At 39.6% G+C, this 21597-nt stretch overlaps 2 non-coding genes across 2 annotated transcripts; one reads left to right on the top strand and one right to left on the bottom strand.

The window, feature by feature from the left end:
- Positions 1-4212: 4212 nt before the first annotated feature.
- LOC112761939 (small nucleolar RNA R71) lies at positions 4213-4319 on the top strand. Its single transcript, XR_003182306.1, has one exon. It is a non-coding gene; the product is annotated as a small nucleolar RNA R71 (small nucleolar RNA).
- A 16054-nt stretch (positions 4320-20373) lies between these two features.
- On the bottom strand, positions 20374-20477 carry LOC112760018 (small nucleolar RNA R71). The gene has a single exon (XR_003180477.1). It is a non-coding gene; the product is annotated as a small nucleolar RNA R71 (small nucleolar RNA).
- Between the last annotated feature and the right edge of the window lie 1120 nt (positions 20478-21597).

Here is a 21597-nt window from a genome sequence, read left to right as displayed (position 1 = left end):
CCAAAGAGCATTATCCAGCTTCTTCGACCAATCCTTTCTTGATGCTCCTATAGTCTTTTCCAAAATTCTTTTTAGCTCTCTGTTAGATGTCTCAGTTTGCCCACTTGTTTGGGGATAGTAAGGCGTGGCAACCTTGTGTTTTACCCCGTATCATAGGAGAAGAGCTTCTAGTGGTCTGTTACAAAAATGGCTCCCTCCATCACTGATGAGTGCTCGTGGGACTCCAAACCGGCTAAAGATATTCTTCCTGAGGAAGTTTATGACCACCTTGTTATCATTTGTTGGGGTTGCAATAGCCTCTACCCACTTGGAAACGTAATCCACTGCTACCAAAATGTACTTGTTTGAATATGAGGTTGGGAATGGTCCCATGAAATCGATTCCCCACACATCAAACAATTCCAGTTCTAAGATGAAATTTTGTGGCATCTCATTTGTTTTGGGCAAGTTTCTAGCTCTTTGGCATTCATTGCAGTTCTTTACTAGCTCCTTGGCATCCTTGAAAAGGGTGGGCCAAAAGAATCCGCTTTGCAACACCTTGGCTGCAGTTCTATCCCCCCCAAAATGGCCTCCATAGCATGAGCCGTGGCAATTCCACAGGACCTCTCGTCCCTCTTCTTCTGAAACACATCTTCTCAGGATTCTATCTGAACACTTCTTGAAGAGATATGGCTCATCCCAGACAAAATATTTTGCATCATTTATGAGCTTTCTTTTTTGATGTTTATTGATCTCTGAAGGTAAGGCCCCAGTTGCCTTGAAGTTGGCAATGTCTGCAAACCATGGTGCTTTGTGAACTGTCATCAACTGCTCATCAGGGAAGAGCTCATTTACACTTGTATCATGTGTTCCACCTTTATCATGAGGAATTCTGGATAGGTGATCCGCTACCTTGTTCTCCACTCCTTTCTTGTCTCTAATTTCAATATTGAATTCCTGCAACAATAAGATCCATCTTATTAGTCTTGGTTTTGATTCTTGCTTGGCAAACAAATATTTAAGTGCTGTGTGATCTGTGAAAACAATTACTTTAGCACCAATGAGGTATGATCTAAACTTATCAAATGCAAAAAATTTTGCCAGCAACTCCTTTTCAGTAGTGGTATAATTTCTTTGCGTGTCATTGAGGACTTTGCTAGCATAGTATATCACATGGACTAAGTTATCTTTCCTTTGCCCTAACACGGCCCCAACTGCAAAATCAGATGCATCACACATCAATTCAAATGGTAAGTTCCAATCAGGTGGGGAAATGATAGGGGCAGAGGATAACCTCTGTTTCAAATTTTCAAATGCTAGCATGCATTTTTCATCGAAGACAAACGGTGTATCAGATACAAGGAGATTGCTTAAGGGTTTGGCTATCTTTGAAAAGTCTTTAATAAACCTTCTGTAAAAGCCAGCATGCCTTAAAAAACTCCTAATTGCCATGACATCACTGGGTGGAGGAAGTTTTTTAATAAGTTCCACCTTAGCTCTGTCCACCTCAATGCCTTGGTTAGAAACCTTATGGCCAAGGACTATTCCTTCGGTCACCATAAAGTGACATTTCTCCCAGTTCAAGACCAGATTGGTCTCTTGGCACCTTTTCAATACCAAGGCTAGGTGATTTAAGCAACTAGGAAAAGAATCTCTGAATACCGAGAAATCATCCATAAAGACTTCAATGAATTTCTCTATCATATCTGAGAAGATAGAAAGCATGCAGCGTTGGAAAGTTGCAGGTGCATTACATAGCCCAAATGGCATGCGCTTGTAAGCAAACACTCCATATGGCAAGTGAATGAGGTTTTCTCTTGGTCTCTGGGATCAACCACTATTTGGTTATATCCTGAATAACCGTCGAAAAAACAATAATATGCGTGTCCTGTGAGTCTTTCCAACATCTGATCCATGAATGGAAGGGGGAAATGATCTTTTCTTGTAGCTTCATTCAGTTTTCTGTAGTCTATGCACATCCGCCATCTTGTGACGGTCCTGGTGGGGATTAGTTCGTTCTTCTCATTGGGGACTACAGTGATTCCTCCCCTTTTTGGGACGACATGCACGGGGCTGACCCAGGGGCTGTCTGAGATCGGGTACATTACCCCTCCCTGCCATAACTTCATAACTTCTTTCTGTACCACTTCCTTCATGATTGGGTTAAGCCTTCTTTAGGATTGAATGGATGGTTTGGCATCATCTTCCAACAGTATTTTATGCATGCATATGGCCGAACTGATTCCTTTCAGGTCAGCGAGGGTCCATCCAATGGCATCCTTATGCTTTCGCAACACTTGGAGTAATTCATCCTCTTGATCTTGGCTGAGGGATGAGTTTATGATCACTGGGTAGCTTTCATTCTCTCCTAAGTATGCATATTTGAGAGTGGGTGGCAGTGCTTTGAGTTCAAGTTTTGGTGCTTCTAACTTTTCATTCTCTTCCTTTGGTGCACCTTGTATATGAATTTTTGCTGTTGTGGCCTCTTCACTAGACGTTGATTCCTCCTCTGTCAACCTTTCAGGTTCTTCTTCTTCAAAGCTCTCCTGCACTGCATCTTCCAGTGAGTCCAACCTCATACATTCTCCCAATTGTTCTGGTGGGTAACTCATAGCCTTGAACACATTGAATGTCATATTTTCATTGTGTAATCTCAGGGTGAGGTCACCTTTTTGGACATCAATGACAGCTCCAGCAGTAGCCAAGAACGGTCTTCCCAGGATAATGGAGGCCTTGGCTTCCTCCTGCATGTCCAACACCACAAAATCTGCTGGGAAGATGAAATCCCCCACCTTCACCAGCAAATCTTCTACTACACCATGAGGGAACTTGAACGATCGGTCTGCCAGTTGTAGGGCCATTTTTGTTGGCTCAGCCTCCTCGATCTTCATTTTTCTCATCATAGCTACTGACATCAGATTTATGCTGGCTCCTAAGTCACATAGAGCTTTCTCCACTGTGATCTCCCCTATAATACAAGGGATTTGGAAGCTCCCAGGATCCTTCAATTTCTGGGGTAGCTTGTGCTGAATGATGGCACTACATTCCTCGGTTAGTATCACCGTTTCGTTGTTCTTCCAACTTCTCTTTTTGGTCGTCAATTCCTTCAAGAACTTGGCATAGAGCGGCATTTGCTCTATTGCTTTAGCAAAGGGTATGTTAATCTGTAATTTCTTGAAGATTTCTAATAATCTGGAGAACTGGCTATCATCCCCCTTCTTCTTCAGTTGTTGACGATATGGGACTTTCGGAACATATGGCTTCAGCTCTCCTTCCTTTTGATGTGAGTTGGAGGTGGGGACTTGAACTTCATCTTGTTCCTCCTTCTTTCCAACTGAATTTTTCTCTTGTGGTTGCTTGGAAGTCTCCTTCAATTCCTTTCCACTTCTGAGGTTGATAGCCTGACACTCCTCCCTTTGGTTTGAGTCAGTATCGCTGTGAGGGTTGTAGCTGGGAATTTGCTTGAATAGGTAGCCAATTTGTGTCTCAAGTTTCTTGATGGCAGCATCTTGATTCTGCATATTGGACCGCACTTCTTCTCGGAATGCCTTACTGTCTTGAATCTCTTTACATATGCCTTCAAGTAGAGTCTCAATCCTTGAGAGTCTGTCATCAGATGATGGTGGGTTGGGATTGGATGGATGAGAAGGGTTATTTTGGTTTTGGTATGGATGTGGAGAGGTGTTGTTAGGGTGGTGTTGATATGATCTCTGTGTGGAATGTTGGTGAGCTGCATGGTTGTTGAGGTTGTGACGTCTCTGATCTTGGCCTTGATCTTGTTGATTTCCCCACCCAAAGTTTGGGTGATTCCTCCAACCAGGGTTGTAGGTCTTGGAGTATGGATCATGGGTCTTCCTGGGTGTGTTTCCAATGTAGTTGGCTTGTTCATGCTCACCTTCTGCCTCTGCATTCACCCCCTCTTGGGTTGTTGATGAGGTGGTGATTGCTGCTACTTGGTTTCTCTCTATCTTCTTGGTGAGGTCAGCCAGCTGCTTGGTAATAAGCTTGTTTTGGGCCATCAGTGCATCCACATTGTTTAGCTCCATCACTCCTCTAGTGTTGCCTCTTTCAGAAGCATAGAAGTAGTCATTCTCTGCTACAATCTCAATGACATCTATGGCCTCCTCAATGGTCTTCTTTTTATTCAGAGATCCCCCGGATGAGTGGTCTACTGCCTTCTTTGATTCATAGGAGAGCCCTTCATAGAAAATGTGTAGCTGCACCCATTCATTGAACATATCTGGTGGGCACCTTCTTGTCAGGTCCTTAAACCACTCCCATGCTTCGTAGAGAGTCTCACCATCTTGTTGTCTGAAAGTTTGAACCTCAGCTCTCAACCTGTTGATTCTTTGAGGAGCATAGAATCTTGCCAAGAATTTGTTCACCACATCTTCCCAGGTTATTAAGCTCTCCTTCGGGAAGGACTCCAGCCATTTAAATGCCTTGTCCTTGAGTGAAAAGGGAAATAAGAGTAGTCTATAGGTGTCAGGATGAACACCATTAGACTTTACAGTATCATATATCCTCAGAAAGGTGGTTAAATGTTGGTTGGGGTCATCTTGGACACCTCCTCCAAACGAACAGTTGTTCTGAACAAGGGTGATGAGCTGTGGTTTTAGTTCAAAGTTGTTGGCATGTATGGTTGGCTTTTGAATGCTACTCCCACATTTTCCTAGGTTTGGGTTGATATAAGAGCCTAAAACTCTTCTCTCCTGCCCAGCATGATTTGCTAGACCTTCTCTGCCACGGTTGTGAGCCTCTTCTTCATGATGGTTCTCTATATTTTCATCCATGTTTGGTTTAAAATACTCCTCTTCTTCCTCCGCACCAACTACTCATTTTTCTCTTGCTTTCCTCCTTAATCTAAGGAAGGTCCTCTCAGGTTCAGAATCAAAGGAAGTTGAAGCCCCGCTTCTTCTCCCTGTCATACAACCAACAAGGCACAAGCAAGGAAATAGATGCAGAAAGTATTTCTGTTAGAATTGCTGTTAGTGTGAGTGATGCAATATATCAAACAGTTAGTGGGTTAGTGGACTGAAGTGTAAACAACTAAAAAAAAAGTAGGGGAAAGGGGAGAAAATAACTAAAACTGAAAGTAAATTACTCAAACAGAATTTTAAATCAAACAAAAGAAAAATGCTCAATCTAGTTATCCTCCAATTTAATCATCGTTGATACAAAATCAATCCCCGGAAACGGTGCCATAAACTTGATGCACGAAAACTTGTCTCTCAACAATTTTCCTTCGGTAAGTATACCGAATTGTCGTCAAGTAAAAACTCACAATAGAGTGAGGTCGAATCCCACAGGGATTGATTGGTCATGCAACTTTAATTAGAGGAATATTCTAGTTGAACTAAGCAGCATTGGATTTGAGATTTACAGAAAATTAAATGGCGGAAAAGTAAATAGCAGAAAACGTAAATGCTGGAAATAAAGAGCTGAATGTAAATAGCGGAAAGTAAATTGCAGAATCTTAAATGGGAATGGGAAAGATGCTCATAAAAGTAGATTGCAGAATTTAAAGAGAATGGGTAAGATCAGAAATGGGGAATTCATTGGGCTTAGGAGATGTTGCATTCTCCGGATCAAGTTCATTTTCATCTCTTCCTCAATCAATGCATTCATTGATCTCCTTGGCAATCTTAAGTGATCGAATTCCAATTTCTTGGTAATTCAATCTCTCAAATCTTGATCAATAGCCAATTCCTTGGTCAATTGCTCATGAGAAGAGATGAAGTATGGTCACTAATTATACCACATGTAATTCCAAATCAAAGTGTTGGTAGGATTATATGTCACTATATCCATCCAAACCCCAATTTGGTCCAACATGAGAAAGCATTTCTAGCATGATCTCTTCATTCCTCTTCCAAAGTTCCGAAGAGATCCAAGTATGAATAGCTTCTTTTCCAAGATAACTACCCAATTGAATGAAGATTGAAAGCTTTCTAGTAAAATCAAGAGAAAAGATAGCAGAAGAATAATGAAAACTAATATTGATCCATCAAATTACAACAGAGCTCCCTAACCCAATGAAAGGGGTTTAGTTGTTCATAGCTCTGGAAATAGAAAACAAAGATCGAAAATACATTATGAAAAGTAAACTAGAAGTACAGAGAAAGTAAAATTATACAGAAAGTAGTTCTCCAATTTCCAACCCCGTTTTTGATTCAAAACTACCCCTATATATACTACTCTTCTGATCTTCTAGTTGGTTCTTCAAATCTTGGATATGGGCCTTTGGATCTTGAGTTTGAAGCAGTTATCCTCTCCAGTGGGCTTAGCTATACTTGCAGAGAGAAAGTGTGAAGTAGGCAGGGACTTTTAGCTTAGGACGTTAGTGGCATTAACGTTAAGTGAAAGTGTGGCTTCGAGAACGTTAGTGGCAATCACCTTTTTTACTAACGTTCCTAACCCAAGGATGATCCACGTTAACTTCAACTTTAGTGGCACCAACGTGACCACTAACGTTGCCTCTTGGTCCTTCGCACACGTTATTGGGACTTACCTTTTCCAATAACGTTGAGAATCCTCCCTTCCCCCTACGTTAGAGTTCACGTTAGTGTGGCTAGCGTGACCTTTAACGTAGGCTTGCCAAATCTTTGAAAATATTAGTGACACTTACCTTTGTCACTAACGTTTCAAAACGCCCCTACTTCCCACGTTAGAGTTCACGTTAACTAGGTTAACGTGGCTTCTAACGTGGTGGTGATAGCCATCTCCAACGTTAGTGACAAAGGTGAGTGTCACTAACGTTGGCGATTCTTGCTCCCTCCACGTTAGCTTCCACGTTAACTAAATTAACGTGGCAACTAACGTGGCTCAAAGTGGCTTAGCTCAACGTTAGTGACAAAGGTGATTGTCACTAACATTGGTCATTCTTTTGTTTCCCCACGTTAGAGTCCACGTTAACTGAGTTAACGTGGCTCTTAACGTGGCCAATATGAGCTTGGTCCAACGTTAGTGACAAAGGTGAGTGTCACTAACATTGGCTTCATTTTTTTCTTCCACGTTAACTACCACGTTAATGTAGTTAACGTGGTAATTAACGTGGGCTATGATGGCTTCGAGGACGTTATTGGTGATTACTTTTCTCATTAACGTTGCAAGCTAGCTCCCATCCCATGTTAGTGGTTACGTTAGTTAGACTAATGTGGTTCTTCCTTGCTTCCTTTGTCCTGAAATCAAGCAATAGAGTGCATCAAAGTTTTAATCCAAATCATGAGACATGCATCATCCAATTTGTCATTCAATTCATGCATAATTATCATGAATTCATATAAAAATCACAATGTTCACTTGAATTAAGATGTAAGTCAAATTCTACCCAAAACTCGCTTATTTCCAAAGAAAGTGCATGAAACTACCCTAAAACAATAAAGAAAAGGTCAGTGAAACTGGCCAAAATGCCCTGGCATTAGTAGGATCCATCGATCCTTTTGCGTATGTCACTATGCCCAACCCTTGTGAGTTTCAAGCTCGTCACAGTCATTCAATCCCTGAATCCTACTCGAAATACCACAGACAAGGTTTAGACTTTTCGGATTCTCAAGAATGCTGCCAATGGATTCTAGCTTATACCACGAAGATTCTGATTAAGGAATCCAAGAGATACTCATTCAATCGAAGGTAGAACGGAGGTGGTTGTCAGGCACGCGTCCATAGGTTGAGAATGATGATGAGTGTCACGATCATCACATTCATATTGAGGTGTGAATGAATATCTTAGAATCGGAATAAGCTTAAATTGAATAGAAAAATAGTAGTACTTTGCATTAATACTCAAGGAATAGCAGAGCTCCACACCTTAATCTATGGTGTGTAGAAACTCTACCGTTGAAAAACGAAAACATTATGTAATTCATTGGTGAGAGTTTCAGATAAGCATATGGAGATGCTTAGTTCCTTCTGAATCTCTGCTTTCCTATTGCTGTCATCCAATCCTTCATACTCCTTTCTTGTTACCACTGAACTATAGACCCTTGAGATGAACCTCTCCATCTCTCATGACTCGGGGGTGGAAGCAACTGCCTTCCTTTTCCTCTTTCTAGAGGTTTCTCCAGCCTTAGGTGCCATAAATGGTTATGGAAAAACAAAAAGCAACGCTTTTTTTCCACACCAAACTTAAAAGGTTTGCTCGTCCTCAAGCAAAAGAAGATAGAAGGGAGTAGAAGGAGAAGTGGAGGATAAAGAGGTGTGTGAATGGGTAGGTATGGGAGGGGAATGGTTTGAATTGGAATGGTGAGGTAGGTGGGGATCCTGTGGGGTCCACAGATCCTGAGGGGTCAAGGACTTAGCATCCCTGCTCCATTGAGGCATGCAAAATGCCCTTAGTGTGCAATCCTGGCGTTTAACACCAGACTGCTGCTTATTTCTGGCGTTAAACGCCAGCTTTTCCCCTTTCTTGGTGTTGAACGCTAACTTGGTGCTTGTTTCTGGTGTTTAACACCAGCTTGATGCTTCTTTCTGGCGTTAAACGCCAGTCTGATGCTTCTTACTGGCGTTTAAACACCAGTAAGCTCTTCCTCCAGGGTGAGCTGTTTTAATGCTGTTTTTGACTTTGCTTTGATTTCTGTGACTCCACATGATCATCATCCTAAAGAAAACATAAAATAAAAATGGAAAACAGAAAATTAACATAGATAAGGAAAAATTGGGTTGCCTCCCAATAAGCGCTTCTTTATTGTCTTTAGCTGGACCTTGCTGAGCTTTTAATCTACCCTCAGCCTTGAGCACTCTTGCTCAATATTGCCCTCAAGATAATGCTTGATTCTCTGTCCATTGACAATGAACTTCTTATCAGAATCAATGTTTTGAAGCTCCACATAGCCATATGGTGACACACTTGTAATCACATATGCTCCCCTCCACCGGGATTTCAGTTTCCCGGGAAATAGCCTGAGCCTAGAGTTAAACAATAAAACTTTCTGTCTTGGTTCAAAGACTCTAGATGACAGCTTTCTGTCATGCCATCTTTTTGCTTTCTCTTTGTAAAGCTTGGCATTTTCGAAAGCAGTGAGTTTGAATTCCTCTAGCTCATTCAGCTGGAGCAATCTTTTTTCTCCAGCTAATTTGGCATCAAAGTTTAGGAATCTGGTTGCCCAGTAGGTCTTATTCTCCAGTTCCATGGGCAGATGACAGGCCTTACCATACACAAGCTGGTATGGAGAGGTCCCTATAGGAGTCTTGAATGCTGTTCTGTAAGCCCACAGAGCATCATCCAAGCTTCTCGCCCAATCCTTTCTACGGGTACTTACAGTATGTTCCAAGATTCTTTTTATTTCTCTATTAGAGACTTCAGCTTGCCCATTTGTCTGTGGATGATACGGAGTTACCACCTTGTGACTAATTCCATACCGGACCATAGCAGAGTAAAGCTGTTTGTTGCAGAAGTGAGTGCCCCCATCACTAATTAGTGCTCTAGGGACATCAAACCTGTTGAAGATATGTTTCTGGAGGAACTTCAGCACTGTCTTAGTATCATTAGTGGGTGTGGCAATGGCCTCTACCCATTTGGATACATAGTCGACTGCCACCAGAATATAAGTGTTTGAGTATGATGGTGGGAAAGGCCCCATGAAGTCAATACCCCATACGTCAAACAACTCAATCTCTAAGATTCCTTGGTGAGGCATGGCATAACTATGAGGCAGATTACCAGCTCTCTGGTAGCTGTCACAGTTACGCACAAACTCTCGGGAGTCTTTATAGAGAGTGGGCTAGTAGAAGCCACATTGGAGGACTTTTGTGGCTGTTCACTCACCTCCAAAATGTCCTCCAAATTGTGATCCATGACAATGCCATAGGATCTTCTGTGCTTCTTCTCTAGGCACACACTATGGATTATTCCGTCTGCACATCTATTAAAGAGATATGGTTCATCCCACATGTAGTACTTTGCATCAGTAATTAATTTTTTCTTTTGTTGCTTGCTGTACTCCTTGGGTATGAATCTTGCAGCTTTATAGTTTGCAATGTCTGCAAACCATGGTGTTTCCTGGATGGCAAACAGTTGCTCATCCGGAAAGGTTTCAGAGATCTCAATAGAGGGGAAAGACATCCCTTCTACTGGCTCTATCCGGGACAGGTGATCAGCCACTTGGTTCTCTGTCCCTTTTCTGTTTCTTATTTCTATATCAAACTCTTGCAGAAGCACACCCATCTTATGAGCCTGGGTTTTGAATCCTGATTTGTGAGTAGATATTTAAGAGCAGCATGGTCAGTATACACAATCACTTTTGATCCTACTAAGTATGATCTAAACTTGTCAATGGCATAAACCACTGCAAGCAATTCTTTTTCTGTGGTTGTGTAATTTTTTTGGGCATCATTTAAAATGTGGCTAGCATAATAAATGACATACAGAAGCTTGTTATGCCTCTGTCCCAGTACTGCACCAATGGCATGGTCACTGGCATCACACATTAGTTCAAATGGTAATGCCCAGTCTGGTGCAGAAATAACTGGTGCTGTGACAAGGTTAGCTTTCAGAGTTTCAAACGCCTGCAGACACTGTGTCAAACACAAATAGCGTTTCAGCAGCTAGTAGATTGCTCAGAGGTTTTGCAATTTTTGAAAAATCCTTTATAAACCTCCTATAGAATCCTGCATGCCCCAGAAAACTTCTGATTGCCTTAACATTGGCAGGTGGTGGTAATTTTTCAATTACTTCCACTTTAGCTTGATCCACCTCTATTCCCTTGTTTGAAATTTTATGCCCAAGGACAATTCCTTTAGTCACCATAAAGTGACATTTTTCTCAATTTAAAACTAGGTTGGTCTCTTGGCATCTTTTCAGAACAAGTGCTAAATGGTCAAGGCAGGAGCTGAATGAGTCTCCAAAGACTGAAAATTCATCCATGAAGACTTCCAAAAATTTCTCTACCATATCAGAGAAGATAGAGAGCATGCACCTCTGAAAGGTTTAAGGTGCATTGCACAGACCAAATGGCATCCTTCTGTAGGCAAATACTCCAGATGGACATGTGAATGCTGTTTTCTCTTGATCCTGGGGATCTACTGCAATTTTGTTGTAGCCGGAATAGTGATGAGCGGATAATTTATACGCTTTTTGGCATTGTTTTTAGTAGAATCTAGCTACCTTTAGGGATGTTTTCATTAGTTTTTATGTTAAATTCACATTTCTGGACTTTACTATGAGTTTGTGTGTTTTTCTGTGATTTCAGGTATTTTCTGGCTGAAATTGAGGGACTTGAGCAAAAATCATATTCAGAGGTTGAAGAAGGACTGCTGATGCTGTTGGATTCTGACCTCCTTGCACTCAAAATGGAATTTCTGGAGCTACAGAACTCAAAATGGCGCGTTTCCAATTGCGTTGGAAAGTAGACATCCAGGGCTTTCCCGCAATATATAATAGTTCATACTTTGCCCACGTTTAGATGACGCAAACTGGCGTTTAACGCCAGCTCTCTGCCAAATTCTGGCGTCCAGCGCCAGAAACAAGTTGAGAAGTGGAGTTCAACGCCCAAACTGGCACAAAAGCTGGCGTTCAACTCCAAGAATGACCTCTCCACGTGTAGACTTCAAGCTCAGCCCAAGCACACACCAAGTGGGCCCCGGAAGTGGATTTATGCATCAATTACTTACTTCTGTAAACCCTAGTAGCTAGTTTATTATAAATAGGACCTTTTACTATTGTATTAGACATCCTAGATTGTATCTTTGATCAGTTGTATGCTATCTGAGATCACGTTTGAGGGCTGGCCTCTCGGCCATGCCTGAACCTTCTTCACTTATGTATTTTCAACGGTAGAGTTTCTACACTCCATAGATTAAGGTGTGGAGCTCTGCTGTTCCTCAAAGATTAATGCAAAGTACTACTGTTTTTCTATTCAATTCAACTTGTTCCGCTTCTAAGATATTCATTCACACTTCAACCTAAATGTGATGAACATGACAATCATCATCATTCCTTATGAACGCGTGTCTGACAACCACTTCCGTCCTACCTTAGATTGAATGAGTATCTCTTAGATCTCTTAATCAGAATCTTCGTGGTATAAGCTAGATTGATGGCGGCTTTCATGAGAGTCCGGAAAGTCTAAACCTTGTTCGTGGTATTCTGAGTAGAACTTTGGGATTGAATGACTATGACGAGCTTCAAACTCGCGATTGCTGGGCGTAGTGACAGACGCAAAAGGAGGGTGAATCCTATTCCAGCATGATCGGGAACCTCAGATGATTAGCCGTGCTGTGACAGAGCATTTGGACCATTTTCACAAGAGGAGGGGATGTAACCATTGACAACGGTGATGCCCTTGCATAAAGCCAGCCATGGAAAGGAGTAGGATTGATTGGATGAAGGCAGCAGGAAAGCAGAGATTCAGAGGAACGAAAGCATCTCTACACGCTTATCTGAAATTCTCACCAATGAATTACATAAGTATTTCTATCCTTATTTTCTGTTTAATTAGTATTATTTTCGAAAACTCCATAATCAATTATTATCCACCTGACTGAGATTTACAAGGTGACCATAGCTTGCTTCATACCAACAATCTCCGTGGGATCGACCCTTACTCACGTAAGGTTTATTACTTGGATGACCCAGTGCACTTGCTGGTCAGTTGTATCGAAGTTGTGACAAATTATGAATTGAGATTAGAGCACCAAGTTTTTGGAGCCATTACCAGAGATCACAATTTCGTGCACCAAGTTTTTGGCGCCGTTGCCGGGGATTGTTCGAGTGTGGACAACTGACGGTTCATCTTGTTGCTCAGATTAGGTAATTTTCTTTTTGTTTTGTTTTCAAAAATTTTTCAAAAATCTTTCAAAAATTTCTCCCTTATTTTCAACAAAATTTTAAAATAAAAAAATATATTTTCAAAAATATATTTTTCTTCAGAATTTTTAAGAATGAATTCTAGTGTTTCATGAAGCATGTTGAAGCCTGGCTGGCTGTAAAGCCATATCTAATTCTTCTGTAGGGCATGTTAGGCGTGTCATGTCTGAGTTACATACTAAAGTTTGGCTGGCTATTAAGCCATGCCTGACCCTTTGATTGGAGCTTTAGACTAAAGAGCATAAGATTCTTGGAATTCATATTAAAAATTTTGGAATCCTTATTTTTCTTTTTCAAAATGATTTTCGAAAAAAATTAAAAGAAAAAAAATTTATAAAATCATAAAAATAAAAAATATTTCATGTTTCTTGTTTGAGTCTTGAGTCAAGTTTAAAGTTTGGTGTCAATTGCATATTCATCTTGCATTTTTCGAAAAATTCATGCATTCATGGTGTTCTTCATGATCTTCAAGTTGTTCTTGGTAAGTCTTCTTGTTTGATCTTGATGTTTTCTTGTTTTGTGTATTTTCTTGTTTTTCATATGCATTTTTGCATTCATAGTGTCTGAACATGAAAGATTTCTAAGTTTGGTGTCTTGCATGTTTTCTTTGCATTAAAAATTTTTCAAAAATGTGTTCTTGATGTTCATCATGATCTTCATAGTGTTATTGGTGTTCATCTTGACATTCATAGCATTCTTGCATGCATTCATTGTTTTGATCCAAAAATTTTCATGCATTGCATAATTTTCATGTTTTTCTCTCTCATCATTAAAAATTCAAAAATCAAAAAATATCTTTCCCTTTTTCTCTCTCATAAATTCGAAAATTAGATTTGACTTTTTCAAAAATTTTTAAAATCTAGTTGTTTTTATGAGTCAAATCAAATTTTCAATTTAAAAATCTTATCTTTTTCAAAATCTTTTTCAAAAATCAAATCTTTTTCATGTTTTTAGTTATTTTCGAAAATTTCAAAAATATTTTTCAAAAATCTTTTTCTTAATTTTACATCAAATTTTCGAAAATAACATCATCAATTAATGTTTTGATTCAAAAATTTCAAGTTTGTTACTTGCTTGTTAAGAAAGATTCAAACTTTAAGTTCTAGAATCATATCTTGTGATTTCTTGTGAATCAAGGCATTAATTGTGATTTTAAAAATCAAATCTTTTTCAAAACTAATTTCTATCATATCTTTTCAAAAATATCTTCTTATCTTACCTTTTTCAAAAATTTGATTTCAAAATATCTTTTCTAACTTCTTATCTTCTTATCTTTTCAAAATATCTTTTCAAAATTTGTTTCAACTAACTAACTAACTTTTTGTTTGTTTCTTATCTTTTTCAAAACTACCTAACTAACTCTCTCTCTCTCTCTCTCTAATTTTCGAAAATATCTTCCCTCTTTTTCAAAATATTTTTTTAATTAACTAATTATTTTAATCTTTGATTTTAAAAATTTTCGAAAAATTACTAACTTTTTTTTCAAAAACTATTTTCGAAAATCACTAACTCTTTTTCAAAAATTATTTTCGAAATTCCTCTCCCTCTCTCATCTTATTCTATCTATTTATTCATCTACTAACATCTCTTCCTCACATCACTCACCAAATTCGAACCCCCTCTTCTATCTGTCTTCGAATTTTTTCTTCTTCTCTTCTTCTACTAACAATAAGGAACCTCTTTACTGTGACATAGAGGATTCCTCTTCTTTTCTTTTTCTCTTCTCTTTCTTATGAGAAGGGACAAAGAAAAAGGCATTCTTGTTGAAGCTGATCCAGAACCTGAAAGGACTCTGAAGAGGAAACTAAGAGAAGCTAAATTACAACAATCCAGAGGAGAATGCTTGGTGACTTTACTACACCTAATTCCAATTTACATGGAAGGAGCATCTCCATTCCTACCATTGGAGCAAACAACTTTGAGCTGAAACCTCAGCTAGTTTTTCTGATGCAGCAGAACTGCAAGTTTCATGGACTTCCATCTGAAGATCCCTTTCAGTTCTTAACTGAATTCTTGCAGATCTGTGATACTGTTAAGACTAATGGAGTAGATCCTGAAGTCTATAGGCTCATGCTTTTCCCTTTTGCTGTAAGAGACAAAGCTAGAGTGTGGTTGGACTCTCAACCCAAAGACAGCCTGAACTCTTGGGATAAGCTGGTCACGGCTTTCTTAGCCAAGTTCTTTCCTCCTCAAAAGCTGAGCAAGCTTAGAGCGGATGTTCAAACCTTCAGACAGAAAGAAGGTGAATCCCTCTATGAAATAGTCCCTAAAAGAGCCATCTTGCTACATTGCAAACTCTTCAGAAATAGTCCCTAAAAGAGCCATCTTGCTACATTGCATTATGGTTGGAGGGGAGATCAAAGTTCATAAACTCATTGCTGAACAGATACAAGAGTTTAGTGAGAAAAGTGACCCTGAATCCTGGCTTCACTTCCCTAGCACTATCATTAGACTATGCATCGATGCCCAAGTACCACTTGAGGATGAAAGACCTAATTGGCTATATCCTGGACTGGCCATAACTGCACACAGAATGACTCTTGGCCCAACTCCTCCAAGACATACAAGAAGAAGAAATGAAGAAGGGCAACAAGTGGAAGCCGAGCAAGAAGCAGAACAAGAAAGACAGGAAGGAGAAGATAGAGAAGAAGAGCAAGAAGAGCAAGCAACTCCTGAAAGAAGACAACGAATTCCCAGAGACCCCATGGATATGAGCAGAATGCAGGAAATCATGGAAGGAATGTCTCAACAATACATGAGGTCTCAGGAGAGACAAGAAGACTTTCATCTAAAAATGATGGATATGCAAAGGAACTTTGAATCAAGATTCTTTGATCTGCAAAGGGAACAAAATTTACACTTACAGGAATCCTTCAGCCACATATGCCAACACCAAGATGCCAATGTCTTGGCAATCAAGGAAGCCACCACTTTACAAAATGCAAGATACTCAGTCCAAGCTGATTACAACATCAGTTCGCAAATCAAGCTTAACTACATAGGGGAACATCTACACAAGATGGACCCAGCATTCCCAGCTTATGATGAGTATTTCAAAGGGAGGAAAGAAGGAGAAATAAACAAGGCAATGATCCTTGAAAAAGGAGTGGAAGAAACGATGAAAAAGGCTGGATTTTGGAAAAAGCTCATAAGAAAAGACAAAGGAAGCACAAGTAGTCAAAAAGAGGCAGGAAGCAAGAAGAAGCAGGATCCCAAGAATTAAGAAGAACCAAGCAATAAATAAGAGGTGGTCTCGTTCCTTAATAATCAAATGATAATTGGTGAATTGTCTTTATGAACATGTTTTCATCATAAGTCATTTAAGTGTTATGTAGAGTTTTTTTTTATGAGTCGTTTTTTTAGTATGTGTGTTTGTTAATTGCTTTGAATAAAGTGAATGCCTAGATGTTTGGATATAACTTCACCTTCTTAATCAAGTGTGTGCCATGCTTGTTCTGTTTCCAAAAATAAAAGAAAAGTTTGAACAAAAGTAACTTGGCTAAATTAGTGACAAATCAAGTAGAATTAAGTGGTGGTATGCATGCTTGATTGTTAGTCAGATCACTAAAATTAGAGTGTAGAATTATCAATTTTTATGTAGAAAGTAAAAATTGTCTATGGATCTTGATGAATAAATGTCTTTGGCCATGAAAAAGAAAGAAAAAGAAAAAGAAAAAGCCACGGAAAAAGGCAACCAAAAAGCAAAAAAATTGAGAAAATAAGCTAGGTACCAATGGTTTGAACTTCTGAGACAAATGCCTGTGGTGTTTATGTATTAAGGATATGCTTGGATGAATAGGTTCTGAGGAGTGTTTCAACACTTGGTAACTTGGGTTAACTAACCCGGGATTATCAACCAAAAGTCCATTATCAAGAGCAACCTAAATACAAAACATTTAGTCACACAAAGAGGTGCTGGGCACCAATGTCTCAAGAAGAAATGTGAACTAAAATGCCTAAAGTGGATATGTGTAGTGCACTGATAAGAAAAAGAAAATGCCAAAGGCTTGTGCAACACATGACACTAAGCAAACAAGGAGCAAAAGAAGCTCTAAGAAAAAGAAAAGAAAAACAAAGAAGAGAAAAGTGCCAAAGACATAAGAATAACAAGAGGACATAGCAATTTTTGATGGATGCAATGAAAAAGTGATAATCCTACCTGATAAGTATGAAAAAGTGATGCTGCAACTTTCTGCATAAAACCCTTCTGATGAACTTCAAATGCTTGCTAATATAGCCAATATAATTGCTTTCTGTTTCATACTTTCTTCTCAAATAACTCAGGACTTGCTTAGGGACAAGCAAGTATTAAGTTTGGTGTTGTGATGCCAAGGCATCATAGGCTAGTTTCACTAGCATTTTTCTGTTAGTTTTAGTTGTTTTATGCATTTTCTTGAGCTTAAAGTAACCAAAAATGGTTAAATGAAGAACAAAGTAATGAACCATCCAAACAATATGATTTTGATGCAAATTCCATGAGTTTTAGTTATATTACTTAAATGCTATGAATGAAAGATTTCTCATGAAATTTTGCAAGACTTTGATGCAATTGTTTGGATGATTTCAGGGAAGAAGAGGCTAAGCAAGGAAGCAACAAAATCAATAAAGGAAGCTTGAATATCACATGTGGAGTTTAAGTTCCAGTTTAAGCCTAAACTGGAGCTTAAACGCCAAAATCATGAAGGATAAGAAATGCTGGGATTGAAGTTTAACCTCCAGTTTGACCTCAAACTGGAGGTTAAACGCCAGAATGAAAAGCCTCACTTAAGGAGCATTCCACGTTTAACCTCCAGTTTGACCTCAAACTGGAGGTTAAACGCCAGAATGAGTATGCCACCCAGGGAGGAGTTCCACGTTTAACCTCCAGTTTGACCTCAAACTGGAGGTTAAACGCCAGAACCAGGAAGAGTACCAGGGAGCCATTCCACGTTTAAGCTCCAGTTTGACTCAAACTGGAGCTTAAACGTGTTCGATAGCTTTTCTACTCCAGGGTTGCTCTCTCCATCTCCACGTTTAACCTCCAGTTTGACCCCAAACTGGAGGTTAAACGTGTTCGACACCTCCAGGGCCACCATTCTAAGCTTCCACGTTTAACCTCCAGTTTGACCTCAAACTGGAGGTTAAACGTGTTCGACCTCCAGTATGCCTCCACCCTTTTCCACGTTTAACCTCCAGTTTGACCTCAAACTGGAGGTTAAACGTGTTCGACCTCCAGGGCTGCCCTTCCTATCTCCACGTTTAAGCTTCAGTTTAACCTTAAACTGAAGCTTAAACGTGTTCGACTAAATGACTCTCCAGGGCTACCTTCATCCATTTCCACGTTTAAGCTTCAGTTTAACCTAAACTGAAGCTTAAACGTGCTTCTACAAAAGGCCTCACTGGAAGTGTCTGGCGTTTAAGCTGCAGTTTAAGCTTAAACTACAACTTAAACGCCACTCTTGAAAAAGGTTTCTGGGCCAAAAATATTGTGATTTAAGTTAGTCTTTGAGCACAAATATTAACTTAAACTTACTTTGGTATGAAACCCAATTGAATATCATGGTTTATGGGATTGGGCCTGAAGGATTGATGAGTTTGAAATCTCAATTTATTGAGTCATGTGTCATTATTTGATTATCACTAAGTTGGCTCAATAAATGTTACAGGATTTGGATCAACAACCTCATCAAGATTATGGATCATAAACCCAAGGCAAAAGGAAAGCAAGGAAAGGCCTCAAAGCCCAAGAAGCACAACTGAAGCTCAATATAGAAAGTGTATAAATAGGATAGAAGTTAAGTTAGAGAGGACTTTTACTTCACTTTTAGCTAGTTTTCCTTTTCTTTGTAATTGAATTCAGAGCTATGATTCACTAAACCCCCTTTCATTGGGTTAGGGAGCTCTATTGTAATTCAATGAATCAATAATAGTTTATCTTCTTCTTCAATCTTTTCTCTTGAATTTTGTTAGAAAGCTTCTCGATCTAATTCCATTGAGTAGTTGTCTTGGGAAAGAAACTACTCATACTTGGAATCCTTCGGAGCCTTGGGAAAGGAATGGAGGATTCATGCTAGAGAAGCTTTCTCACAGTGGATTGGATTGGGGTTTGGATGGATATTGTGACATGTAATCCTACCAAATTGTGGTTCATGAAATTGTGTGGTATAATCAGTGATCAAGCATCATCTCTTCTTATGAACATTTAAACCAAGGGATTGGGAATTTGTTTGTTTTTAGAGAGCATTGGTGAACCAAGGAATTGGGATCCAATCATATAAGATTGCCAAGCAAAATTCAATGAATGCATTGGTTGAGGAAGAGATATACATGTTTTGATTCGGAGATTTCAATATCTCCTAAACCCAATGAATTCCCCATTTCTGATTTCCACTTTCTCTTTACATTCTGCAATTTAATTCTTGCAATCATCCCCATTCCCTTTTTATTTCAGCAATTTACATTCTGCTCTTTAATTCATGCAATTTAAGATTCAGCCATTTAATTTCCTTGTCATTTACTTTTCCCGCCAATTTTACATTCCGCAATTCTCATCTCAAATCTTGATTCCGCTCAACTAGAACACACTTCTAATCCGAATTGCTCACTCAACCAATCCTTGTGGGATTCGACCTCACTCTATTGTGAGTTTTTACTTGACGACGATAACCGGTGCACTTGCCGGAAGGAATTTTGCCGATCGTGCAATTTCCTAAATCGTAGCATAACACGTTTATGTGCATCAAGTTTATGGCGCCGTTGCCGGGGATTGGTTTTCGATTGACAATTCTCAAATTGGAAGCTAACTAGATTGAGCAATTTTTTCTTGCTTTGTTAATTCTGTTCTAGATACTTGTTGAATTTTAATTTCTGCACTTGGTTACATGCTTTCCTTCTTTATGCCTTTAAATTCATGCAACTAACTCACTGACTCACTAACTGTTTGAATTAATTCCTCAATTGATCTAACCATACTCTTCCATTAACCAAGAGTATTTCACTTGTTTGTGTTTGAGCTGTGTTCTTGTATGACAGGTAGGAGAGGAGAGACATCAACTCCTCCATATACCGAACCAGAGAGGACCCTTCATAGACTTAGAAGGGAAGCAAGAGGGAAGAGAGTAGTGGGAGAAGAGGAATCTGAAGGAGAATCTGAGGACAATTTTGAGGAAGCTCTAGATCTCAACATGGATAGAGAAGTTCACAACCATGAGAGAGCTGATGGAAACAATGCCATTCCTGAGAGGAGGGTTCTTAGTTCATACATAAACCCAACCTCTGGGAATTGTGGTAGTAGCATCCAGAAACCACCCATTCAGGCCAACAATTTTGAGCTCAAGCCACAGCTAATATCACTTGTGGAGAATCATTGTTCTTTTGGAGGAGGTGCTAATGAAGACCCAAACCAACATCTCACAAAATTCCTGAGAATTTGTGACACTGTGAAGTCCAATGGAGTCCAGGAAGATGCCTATAAACTGCTTTTGTTCCCATTTTCACTTAGGGACAAAGCAGCTAAGTGGCTGGAATCATTCCCAAGGGGGAGTCTAACAACATGGGATGAGGTGGAAAGCAAGTTTCTGGCACGTTTCTACCCTCCACAAAAGGTCAATAGGCTTCGATCTGAGGTTCAGACTTTTAGACAACAAGATGGTGAAACTCTCTACGAGGCATGGGAGAGATTCAAGGACTTGACAAGGAAATGCCCACCAAACATGTTCCATGATTGGGTGCAATTGCACATCTTCTATGATGGGCTCTCTTATGAATCAAGGAAGGCTGTAGACCATTCATCAGGAGGTTCATTGAACAAGAAAAAGACTGTGGAAGAAGCCATTGAAGTGATCGAGACAGTGGCTGAGAATGAGTACTACTATGCATCAGAAAGGCACAACACTAAGGGAGTCATGGAGCTGAACCAGGTTGATACAATTCTAGCCCAAAACAAGGTGTTTGCCAAGCAACTAGCAGAGCTTACCAGGCAATTAGAAACAAAGCAAGTGGCTGCAATACACACACAAGATCAAGAGGAAGGAGGCATTGAAGGAGGTGATTGGGATGAGGTTAACTATGTGGGAAACCAACAAAGGCAATCATATGATCCACATTCCAACACTTACAACCCAGGCTGGAGAAACCACCCAAACTTTGGGTGGGGAAACCAACAAAACTCCAACCAAAGATCATACCAAGCCACACAAAACACTTACCCCCAATCATCATATCATGGCCAAATTAATCAACATACCCAACCTAATCCGAACCAACAATTTCAAGATCAATTAAACCGGATAGAAGGAATTATGGCAACCATGAGTCAAGACATCATTGAACTGAAGAGCTTCAGGGATGATGTGAGAACTACCTTAAGAAACCATGGTGAAAAACTCAAAAGGATGGAATCTCAAGTAGGAGAGCTATCTCAACAGGCACCCAAATCAACTGCAGTGTTCCCTAGTGACACAGAAAAGAATCCTAAAGGGGAACAAAAGAGAGTAAGATGGGAAGAATGCAAAGTCATCACCATAATGAAGGAAGTCTCAGGAGAAGAAGGAATCAGACCCTCAGAGCAGGAACCAGAAATCTTGAAGGAAGGTGTGGAAGAAGTTAAGCAAGAAGGTGGAACTAAGCAAGCCAAGGATCTGCAAACAGGCATGATGGAAGTATACCAACCAAAAGCACCATTTCCTGAGAGGTTAGGAGGAGGTGAAAAAAGGAAAACCTATTCAAGGTTTCTAGAGACATTTAACTCTCTGCATGTCAATATTCCCTTTCTTGAGATTCTTCATCAAATGCCCACACACATCAAGTATTTAAAGGAATTGTTAAGCAAGAAA

Source organism: Arachis hypogaea, chromosome 16 (assembly GCF_003086295.3).
Source record: "Arachis hypogaea cultivar Tifrunner chromosome 16, arahy.Tifrunner.gnm2.J5K5, whole genome shotgun sequence".
NCBI lineage: Eukaryota > Viridiplantae > Streptophyta > Magnoliopsida > Fabales > Fabaceae > Arachis > Arachis hypogaea.
Note: the sequence above shows the minus strand (reverse complement) of the source record. Positions and strands in the feature narration are given on the sequence as shown.